Raw genomic sequence first — 12,115 nt, 5'->3', positions numbered from 1 at the left:
ACCACTATGCTTTCTCACATTTTTCAAAATCTAAATGTAATATCTACTCTACTAGGCCAGACACAGCAGCATCAAAACACTGTAGCCAGGTGCTCATAGAACTATAGTGAGCCATCACTTAATTGACAAGGGGGAGCAGGGCAGCCTGAATCAAATCCCATTCTTTCTCTCTTAAACCGAAAATTACTTACCTAGTCAAAGGAATATTTTACACCACTTTTGTTCTTGAGTCAAGGGGGCATAGATATGAGACAACAGGAGGCAAGCATCTGTGCTACATGTGTGATCCTAACTGATGATAAATACTTGGGGTGTGATTTTCTAACCAGTTAGAGTTGCACGTGTTATATGACTCCCTTTGTTCAGATCAGGACAACTAACTATAATGCACTTAATGAGAATATTGCGTTATGTCCTGTACTATGCTCAGTAGGTATGACTTTCCTTTGCCAAAAACACTGCTTCGTTAAACTGATTGGCAGAAATAATCACTTAAATTTCCCCAATTGAAAATATTTTCATAATTGGTGGGCTTCACAGCAGTAGACTATTTACAAGGCTATGTGACATTTTATCATTTGAATCTGGCAAAAATAGAAGACTTGCGATATAAACTGCCCTGAGGCTCTGTGAATCTGATGCAGAATTAATGGCTGTGCTGGATGCTAAAGAGGCCTGTCCTATTTACTTCTTCTATGGTTTATGAAATATCCTAAGTTTCCAATGCTCTCATTCAAGGAAAGAAAAAACTACAGCATTATCCACACACTTCTCAGGAAAGTAGGAAAAGCAGTGTTTTAATTTGTCTCTCTTCCACTACCTGGCCTGAATTATGACCACTCTCTCATATATTCATTCATTTAAACATATACATATTCATAACACACAAACACATATATGTTTGGCCCTTCACATCCATAGATCCTGCATCCAAGGATTTAATCAATCATGGCTCAAAAATATTCCAAAAATGATTCAAAGAGCAAATGTTTGGGTTTTTTTCTATTTTATGTAAGGAACACCATTCTATGACTAACATTGCACATGATAGGACTTGAGCATCCATGGATTGTGATATCCACAGAGAGTCCTAAAAGCAAACCTCAGCAGATATCAAGGGCCTACTGAAATTAAATTATTTCTGTCTCCTTCTATTCTGAAGGTGGTGTGAGAATAAAACCCATATTGGCAGATCAGAACAATTCAAAAGAATAAAAATATTTTAATGAATACACACACACACACACACATTAGCAAGTTAAAACAGGATTAAAATGATAAAACACGTTACAGCTATGCTCATAAAATTTGTAGAGTGAATCATTTAGTCCCCCAAAGGCTTTAATAAACAGCCATGTCTTTACTTGACATCAACATGAAGACAGCATTGGCTCTATTTATGTCTCTAGGGGCCCTTCCACATAGTCCTATATCCCAGAATATCAAGGCAGAAAATCCCACATTATCTGACACAGATAACCCAATTCAAAGCAGCTATTATGGGATTTTCTGCCTTGATATTCTGGGATATAGGGCTGTGTGGAAGGGTCCTAAAAGTACAGTGTTCCATAACTGGGGTGCCATAATTGAGAAAGCCTTCTCTCATATCCTCACACAGTGTATTGAGTTCATTAGTGGAACACATAAAAGGGTCCCACACAGAGACAGACATCCATCTATATAAATAAAAATGTAATGCTAGTTTGTGGGATTAACATAACTGAAAAACCACTGGATGAATTGACACAAAATTTGGACACTACACCCTTAACAGGCCAATGAGTGACTATCACTCATAAACCCCTCCAAAAAAAACAGCAGAAAGGACTTAAAAACCAAAAAAAGCTAAACAACAATACAGTGCATATTTCTAATTTCTTATTCCCGGACTGCAACTCCCAGCAATTCCCCAGATTGGGAGTTACAGTCCAAGAATAGGTAGAGAAGGAAGGAAGGAAGGAAGGAAGGAAGGAAGGAAGGAAGGAAGGAAGGAAGGAAGGAAGGAGAGAAGGAAAGAAAAAAGAGAAGGAAAAAAGGAGAGAAAGGGGAAGGAAAAGTTGGCCACAGCAACCTATTCTGCAGGAAAGGCTGCTGTGGCTAACCTTTTAAAGCAGGAAACTCAACCCTTGACGGGTACAGCTAGTCACATTATATAAGAGATGCTCCCTTAGACATTAAGGGCCCTTCCACATAGCCCTATATCCCAGAATATCAAGGCAGAAAATCCTGCAATATCTGCTTTGAATTGGGTTATATGAGTCCACACTGGGATATCCCGCCTTGATATTATGGGATATAGGGCTGTGTGGAAGGGCCCTAAGACATCCACCTATTGAAGATATTGGAGTACCCAGTTTTTTAGGTCTTTACATTTCCATCACAAGTACCTTGAGTTCATACAAGAATCATAATGGCATCCAGTACAATTCTTTTAAGTTTGGCATTATATATACAGAGAGAGAGAGAGAGAGTATTGCGTTAGTAATTGATGCTGCATTTTGTACTAGCTTCTGAGACATATTCAAGGGCAGACACATGTCCAGCACAGTACAGTAATCTAATCTAGATTATAATTCATGAAGTAATGTGGCTGTGTTACTCCAAGAAGACACAAGTGCTCTTATAGTGTCATGGCTGAAGAGGTCCTATTACTATCAGGCAATCTCTCGTAGCTGAGTAGAGGGAAGTAGAGTCTTGGTGATGGATCCGTAAGTGACTGTAGAGACATATTCTGGATCCACATGTTCTTCATCTCAGATAGGATATTATCCAGCCACCAGTAGAATTTTTGCTTGATGTCTTCATCAGAATTTGGTGTCAATGTGTAGGCACTTCTGATAGTTGCCTGCTGGAATTATGAGGGTTGAGAGTTGTTCATTAATACCCATGTGTGCTTCAGAGAGATGCTTCACCAAGTCTTTTCTGATAGTAAAGCTGACTCATTCTTGTCTAGGCAGTCGTTTCCAAAAGAAGGTGTGATCTCCTTTTAATTCCTTCAGCGGTCCCTTTCTTTTTCTCTGGGCCTCATGGAGTGCTGCTATATTGATGTTAAAGTGCCTCAGCTCTCTTGCAATAATAGCAGTCCTACATTCAGAGCATTCATAGTCTGGGTTATCCAAAGTGTCCATAAGTTTCATGTTCCAAAGTTCAGAAAGATGTATACATCAAGATCCAAACCCAGTGTTTAGATCCACCCTTGGCTCAGTGGAGTTTACATAAATGTTAAGTTACCATTCGGCAGTTGAATCGATAGATCTAGTCTAGCTGCGATGAGCAATCAATTTAGGTCCAAAAGGGAAAGCATATATTTAGTTTAAGGGAGAGGTAAATAAAAGACTTGTCTTCAACAGGAAGAAATGTTTAAACAAGAAACACAAGAAGGGGGTCTGATTTCTATTAAGGGACTGTTTTGATGTTTAAATCAACTGCACTTGGTACAATTCAAAACAGACTAATCCAAACACCATTCAATGTGCCCGTGGAAACCAACTGACATTTGCAGTTATAATGGCTAGCTGACCTAATCAGCCCATCCCATCTCGTCTCACCATTAGCAATAAGGTATTAACAACCCCCTTCTTCTACTTTGCATAATATTAATCTAGAAATGTAATTTCAATGGTACAATCATTACAGGCATATAGAAAGGCTGGAAGCTTAGTTTGATGGGTCTAAACATGGACTACAAGTTGCTAAAACTGGGGGGAAAGGAATCCTAGAGAAGATAAAAAGCTTGCATTATTGAAACAGAAATGAAGAATTAACAGATAATGTTGGCCATCACTTTATAGACATGAAGGTATTTTTTTATCCAAAGTTTAAACGATTGCAGTAATATTTCTGAAAACATGTACTTTCTAGCTCCGTAATTGTATTTTATTGGTGTAGTGCTTTTTAAGATAGCACTAGTCATTAATGTTCTTCAGGAAAATGTATGAGTCAGGTATATAATTTCACACATGCAGGTTGGCATCATGTTCATGAATTACAATGACGTAAAACTGGCTCATGCCACCGCTATTGAATTTTATCATTACTGTATAGGTCAGATCTGTCTTCCAAATGTGCTGTGCTGTTGTGTATATTCAAGTCATTTCCAAATTATGGCAAGAAGAAGGGATTGCGTTTTCCTTCTTCTGAAGCTGAGTGTGACTTGCCTAAGTGCCTTCAGTGGGTTACCGTGTCTTCAGTGGAGATTTGAATCCTGAGCACTGTGAGGTGTCTCTGCAGAAATGCAAGATCATGGTCACAGTTCCTCAAATCCTATGAATATCATACTCAAAGTGAAAAACAAAACATAAAGGTCATCTAGTTTACCCTTCTGCTCAAATTGGGGTCTGTAATGCAGGATGATGTTGCAGCAAATCTATAGCATCCAGTCCAACCACTCCCTACTGTACTTTGTTTCATTGGGTTCCAAAGGAATTGTGGCTTTACAAGGTCTTTAACTTTCTCTGCCTACAACTCCCGTGATTCCACAGCACTGAGCTATAGCAGTTAAGGTGGTGCCAAACTGCACTAATTCTACAAAGTAGATGCATCCATTGTCAGATAACGTGAGTGTTACATCGATCTTTCAAAAACATATATCTTTACACCAATGGCTTAACCTTGAGTACAAGGCAAACATCTTTATTGCTAAGCTTGAACAATGTTCCAATAGAATCATATAATAAAAAGGGATCCCAAGAGCCATCTAGTCCCACCCCCTGTGCAGAAATTCATGGTGTTTTGCAAGGTGGGCATCCAACCTCTTTTTAAAAACTTTCAAGAAAAGAGATCCCATCACTTTTTGAGGGAGTCTATTCCACTGTTTGACAGCTGTTACTATCAGGAAGTTCTTCCTAACATTTGGCTGAAATTCATTTCTTGTCACCTGAATTCATTGATCCAACTTCTATATGTCTGATAGAGAAGCTGAAAACAAGCTTATCCCATTTTCCACATGACAGCCCTTCAAATATTTGATGTTGCTGTCTCAGCTCCTGTCTTCTAAAATTTTCTCTATCTCAGTTTTGCTGATGACATAGTTATTATCTGGCCCTATGGACAGGAGGCCCTGACGGAATTACATCAAGCCTTCAATAACTTCAATTCTGCTAAGATCATACTGAATCTAAGTCCATGTGGCAGATTCTCTTTCTTTACAGTCATGTGCAAGTGCATAAAGAACTTTTCAGTAACACCTTATAGCAGAAGCCTACAGAAATTTACTTATATGCTTGCATCCAGAACGCCAAAATTTCCCATTGGTTTTGGCCCCTATGCCTTATAACTCATAAGACTTTGGGTCCATCCACACAGCCATATAACCAGAATATCAAGGCAGAAAAACACACAATATTTGCTTTGAACTGGGATATCTGAGTCCATACTGCCATATATTCCAGTTTAAAGCAGATAATGTGGGATTTTATTCAGTTGTGTGGAAGGGGCCTTTGTTTCTAGACCCTCTGCATCCTTAAAAAGTGTGTGTGTGTGGGGGGGGGGGATAATCTATCAGATTTACTTTCTTTCCACTACATCCAGGTTGTTCCCATCCCATATTTAAAATAAGGTGATTTTAAAATAACATATTCTGTTATTTTAAAAAAATCTTGCTTAATTTTATCAAAAAGATAAAGGTCATGCCAATGAGAGCTAAGTGGCTTTTGAAATAAAATAAGAATTTTGGGTAGGGAGTAAGCAAATCATGCAATCCACATATTCCTTTTCTTTTCTTTTCTTTTTTTTTTTTTTTTTTTTTTTGAAAAAAAGTTGGTTTTCATATGTCCCCTGACTCCTTCTAGGGAGCAATTCCTACAAAGTTTTCCCCCACAGTCATTTTAGGACCTGGAAAGACTTGGAAATCAATAGGGGACTACATCCAGTCCCAGGGGGGCCTTTTTTTTTAAATAAGAAGTGAACAAGAAGTCACTTTGAAGCCATATCCTAGTGTTAAAAATTGTTCTTTCCAGGCCTAACATGAACATAGGACACAAAACCTAACAAACATGGCTGCTAAAGGATGTTTCAGAGCAAAAACATATTTTGCAGGAAGGAGAGAGTGCAGTAGGATTTGTAGACTTCCGTGATGTCCTAGGGGGCTAATGTGTCCTCCCATGGTTGTTCTCCTCTAACTTTAGTGCATGATTAGATTACTGCAACACACTCTACGTGGGGTTGCCTTTGAAGACTGTTCGGAAACTCCAACTATTCCAGCGGTAGGCAGCCAAACTGCTCACCGGAGCGTCATACAGGGCGCATACCACCCCCCTGTTGTGTCAGCTCCACTGGCTGCCGATCCAATTCCGAGCACAGTTCAAGGTGCTGGTTTTGATCTACAAAACCCTATGTGGTTCCAGCCCAGTGTATCTGTCCGAACAGATCTCCCTCTACGTCCCACCCCGGAATCTAAGATCTTCTGGGGAGGCCCTGCTCTCGACCCCGCCTCTATCACAAGTGAGATTGGCGGGGATGAGGAGCAGGGCCTTCTTGGTGGTGGCCCCCCACCTGTGGAATTCACTCCCTGGGGAAATTAGATCAGCAACATCACTCCTTTCCTTCAGGAAAAAGTTGAAAACATGGATTTGGGACCAGGCATTTGGACAATCTGGCAGATAAAGAAAGGACTTTGACAAGGGACAGGAATTGACTAATGGAATTGAATTATGGAACTCTGAAAGACGAACGCTGAGCATGAGAATAGTTTTATTGATGTGATATATACTGATTGTTTTTAACTGTGATAATTGTTTTAACTATGATTTTATACGTTATGTGTATGTTGTGCAGGCATCGAATTGTGCCTTTCTGTAAGCTGCCCTGAGTCCCCCCTCGGGGGTTGAGAAGTGTGGGGTAGAAGTACCCGAAATAAATAAAGAAATAAATAATTGTAGGAATATATGCTTGACAAAGAAATATATCTTTAACATCGGTTTTGCATGCCAAAATAATGATTTACAGACAATCCTTTTCATATATCCTTTTCCCTACCTCACACCATTGGGAGAGTAAGAAAATCTAAATCTAATTATAACTGTTTGTCAACTGCTAACAAATAGGTAGGGACATGATGTTTGCCTGTCCCCTCATCCTTCTACTATAAATTCTACCCTAAATCTGCTACAACATAGCTCAGTGAATTTCTATAAAAGAAAATGCTTAAAGGTGCCAAAGAGCAAGAAAGTAGCAAATCTGACCTTTCTCCTTCTTCCATTAATAGAGTTTTCCATTAGTCCAAAGAAATTTGTTTTCAGAACTGAATTATCTGGCCTTCATTTGTGGAAAGACACTATCACTCTCTCTCTCTCTCTCTCTCTCTATATATATATATATATATATATAATCACTTTCATAGCACTCTTTCATCATACTCCTTTCAGTGGCTTACAATGTTTTAAACCACTAAAAGCTCAACAGCAAATAGATTAAAAAACCTCAGCAAAAACCAATAAAACCAGAACCAATATTACCATGCACAGAATAGAAAATTGAACATTGGTGATCTTCAAAAACTTGAAAAACAATCTTGAAAACAATTGTAAAATGTAACTCTGTGTGTGTGTGTGTGTATATATATATATATATATATATTCATTAGGGCTGGGCGGTTTCGTTCGTTAATTTTGTATATCGTTTTTTTTCCGTTAATTTCCCATATACGAAACGATATCAAACTTTTTTCCAAACCCGGAAGTGTATTTTCAAAATCGAAACAGCATGCGCCAAATATTTTTGTATTTCCGTCCATTTCAGAAATACGTAAGATGGCTAGATGCTTGCTAGCCAATCAGAAGAACCCACGGAGCTGATTGCCCTGTTGGTTCTCCTGATTGGGCGGGCTGCCTTTTAAAAGCGGCTCCGCGTGGCCGTATTGCTCAGTATGGGCTGAGGCGCGGAGCCGGGAGGTGCGGGAGGTTTGCTTTCTATTTGCTGTGTTTCTAAGTTGACTCGGGAGAGCCAGGACTCAGGAGGGTGGGACGGAGCTGGGAGCAGCGGGGAGGCTCAGTCTGTTTGCCCTGTGGCTCTTTTCGGCAAGCATTTTCTGCCAAATATTTTTTTATTATTAAAAAAAAAAAATAATTAAATTTAAAAAATATTGAAAAAATATTGAAAAAAAAGGAATACAGTGCACATCTTTGGTGAAACAAAAGCAGTTTCACCCAGTTTGTTGTGTGCCCTGTGGAAATTTAGTTAATGCTTTGCGCATGCGCAACCGCGGGCGCCATCTTTATTATTTATTTATTTATTTATTTATTTATTTGATGCACTTATTAACCGCCATTCTCAACCCATAAGGGCGACTCATGGCGGTGTACAGTACACATAAAAGACAATTACAAAAAAGCCAGTTTCAACAACATATAAACTATACAACAATTACAGACTACACTAAAAATCCGCTTCGTCTCTTAGTGGAATCATAGCCAGTCTCATATTCCTTGTTCCATTCCAGTTCTCATTACCGTATTGTTTAGCACTTAATTAAATGCCCTCTCGAACAGCCATGTCTTAAGGCTTTTTCGAAAGGACATGAGGGAAGGCGCCTGTCTGATGTGTGCAGGGAGAGTGTTCCACAGCTGGGGGGCCACCACCGAGAAGGCCCTCTCCCTCGTCCCCACCAGCCGTGCCTGTGAGGCAGGCGGGATCGAGAGAAGGGCCTCCCCAGACGATCTCAAGGTCCTCGTGGGCTCGTAGGCCAAGATGCGGTCGGAAAGGTATTTTGGGCCAGAACCGTTTAGGGCTTTGTAGGCCAAAACCAGCACCTTGAATTGGGTCCGGTAGCAAATCGGCAGCCAGTGGAGCTGGGACAACAAGGGCGTTGTGTGCTCCCTGCCACCCGCTCCAGTTAGTAACATGGCTGCCGCGCGCTGAACCAGCTGAAGCTTCCGGGCCGTCTTCAAGGGCAGCCCCACGTAGAGAGCATTGCAGTAGTCCAGGCGGGATGTGACAAGAGTGTGTACCACCGTGGCCAAGTCAGACTTCCCGAGATACGGGCGCAGCTGGCGCACGAGCCTGAGCTGTGCAAATGCTCCCCTGGTCACCGCTGAAACCTGGGGGTCCAGGCTCAACGATGAGTCCAGGGTCACACCCAAGCTGCGAACCTGCGCCTTCAAGGGGAGTGCGACCCTGTCCAGCACAGGCTGTAACCCTATACCCCGTTCGGCCTTGCGACTGACCAGGAGTACCTCTGTCTTGTCTGGATTTAGTTTCAGTTTGTTCGCCCTCATCCAGACCGTTACAGCGGCCAGGCACCGGTTCAGGACCTCGACAGCCTCCTTAGTAGCAGGTGGGAAGGAGTGACAGAGTTGGACATCATCTGCGTACAGATGACACCGCACCCCGAAACTCCGGATGATCTCACCCAGCAGCTTCATGTAGATATTAAACAGCATGGGGGACAGTATGGAACCCTGTGGCACCCCACAAGTCAAAGGTTGTGGTGCGGAACAGGAGTCCCCCAATAACACCTTCTGGGTGCGGCCCTCCAGAAATGACTGGAGCCACTGCAGAGCAGTGCCCCCAAGACCCATTTCCGCAAGGCGCCCCAGAAGGATACCGTGGTCGACGGTATCGAAGGCCGCTGAGAGGTCCAGGAGCACCAACAGGGACACACTCCCCCTGTCTAGCTCCCGGCGCAGATCATCCACTAAGGCGACCAAGACCGTCTCGGTACCATGCCCCGGTCTGAAACCAGACTGTGCCGGATCCAGATAATCCGTGTCTCTCAAGAATACCTGGAGTTGTGAGGCCACCACGCTTTCCATGACTTTGCCCAAGAAGGGGAGATTGGAAACAGGCCGAAAGTTGTCTAATTTAGTGGGGTCCAGTGATGGCTTCTTCAACAGCGGCTTTATGATAGCCTGTTTTAGGCTCGCTGGAATCTTGCCTTCCCGAAGGGAGGCATTCACCACCACTGTTACCCACTCAGCCAATCCCCCTCTGGCCTCCCTCAGAAGCCAGGATGGGCAGGGGTCTAGGATGGACGTGGTGGGCCTCATTCCTCCAAGTATCTTGTCCACATCCTCGGGTTTCACAAACTGAAAAGAATCCATCAAAATAGGACAAGCAGGTGCTCTTGTTACATTCTCGGAGTCTGCATCTAACGCGGCGTCCAGCCCAGAACGGATCAAGGCGACTTTGTCTGCAAAGAACCGAGCAAATGCTTCACAGCGCGCGACCGAATTGTCAGGGCTCCCACCTGCGGTGGTGGGAGTTAAAAGACCTCTGACAATCCGAAACAACTCCGCCGGACGGTTCTTTGCAGACGCAATAGTGGCCGCAAAGAAAGTTTTCTTTGCGGCCTTTATTGCCGCGGCATATGCCCTAAGAAAGGACACAAACCGTGCTCGGTTTGACTCGCTCGGATCCGAACGCCACACGCTCTCTAGTTCCCTCTTCCTTCGCTTCATCACTGCCAGCTCCTCAGTAAACCAAGGGGCTGGTTTAGCTCGGCTACTTGAGAGGGGACGTTCCGGAGCAATCATGTCAATAGCCCTGGCCATCTCCCCATTCCAGAGAGCCACCAAGGCTTCGACATGGTCACCTACCGAGGTGGCGGGAAAATCCCCAAGAGCCGTCAGGAATCCATTCGGATCCATCAGCCTCCTGGGGCGGACCATCTTAATAGGTCCTCCACCTTTGCAGAGGTTAGGGGGCGCAGTGAGCCTAAATCTGATCAGGAAGTGGTCGGTCCATGGCAACGGAGAGATGGACAACTCCTCCACACCGCCACCCTGTTCCCATCCCTGGCAGAAAACCAAATCCAATGTGTGTCCAGCACAGTGGGTGGGGCCAGATATTTGTTGGGACAGCCCCATGGTTGCCATGGCAGACATGAAGTCCTGAGCCGCACCTGTGAGGGTCGCCTCGGCATGGATGTTGAAGTCTCCCAGCACAAGGAGGTGTTGAGACTTCAACGCCAGGCTCGAGACCACCCCCGCTAGCTCAGGTAGGGAGACTGTAGTGCAGCGAGGTGGACGGTACACTAACAGAATCCCTATTCTGTCCCGGTCACCCACCCTCAGGTAGACGCTTTCAAAATTTGCGGTCTGCGGGATGAGGCACCTGGTCAGATGGATGGAATCTCTATAGACCACTGCGACCCCGCCTCCCCGCCCTCCGGATCTCGGTTGGTGCTGCACGGAGAAGCCCGGAGGACAAAGCTGGGTCAGATTTTCTCCTCCAGCTTCATCCAACCAGGTCTCCGTGATGCACGCCAGATCTGCCCGCTCGTCCAGGATTAGGTCCTGGATCCAGGTCGTTTTTCCGTTGACAGATCTGGCGTTCAACAGCACCACCTTCAGTCCAGAGGGTCCGCTCACCTGGTTACACCAATTTACCTTAGGAGACCGAGTTGGAATTGTTAATGTTTTGGATAAATGGTCCGAATTTGGCCGAATTTGAGGTCTCCTTTTCCCGCATCTCCTCCTTCCCACCACGACCTCTATGGGGGGCCCTCGGCTAGTGGAACACCTCCCCTCCTCCATGCCGCAGTTCCTGACCAGGGTCTTAATCTCTATTTCATCAGATGTTTGAAATGTTGGCGTTTTTTCTTGCCAATTACTTTGGTCTTCTTTGTCCCCCCTCCCCTCCTCATTGTTCTTCACAGGCTCCAGCCCACTTCCTCCCCTGCTTCTTCCACCAGTCAATAGTATCAGAGACAGTATATATAGGAGGGTGGGGGACCACATGGATGGGAACAATACACTTCGGTAGATGGTAAATAAATCTTTACAAAACGTTTTGTAAATATTAACGAAATTTCGTAAATATCAAACTTTTTTTATGGAAAATTTCGGATATATTTTTAAATACAAAACGCTGAGGCACCCTAAAAACGAAACGATATTAGAAACAAATTTTTCCGTTGTTACCCAGGCCTAATATTCATACATACATACCATATTTTCTGGCGTATAAGACTACTTTTTTACCCAAGAAAATCTTTGCAAAAGTCAGGGGTGGTCTTCAACGAAGAAGTCGTCTTATACGTATAAAGCTACGTGGGAGTAGCTTTATACGTGGGAGTCATCTTATACTCTGGAGTAGTCTTATATGATGGGAGTCATCTTATAGAGCGGGTGCTGAAACTTCCAATCCCGATTGGAGAATCTGTGGTTGCTGCATATTG

The sequence above is a fragment of the Anolis sagrei genome, chromosome 5 (assembly GCF_037176765.1).
Source record: "Anolis sagrei isolate rAnoSag1 chromosome 5, rAnoSag1.mat, whole genome shotgun sequence".
In the NCBI taxonomy this organism is placed as follows: Eukaryota; Metazoa; Chordata; class Lepidosauria; order Squamata; family Dactyloidae; genus Anolis; species Anolis sagrei.
This window is presented reverse-complemented; position numbering follows the sequence as displayed.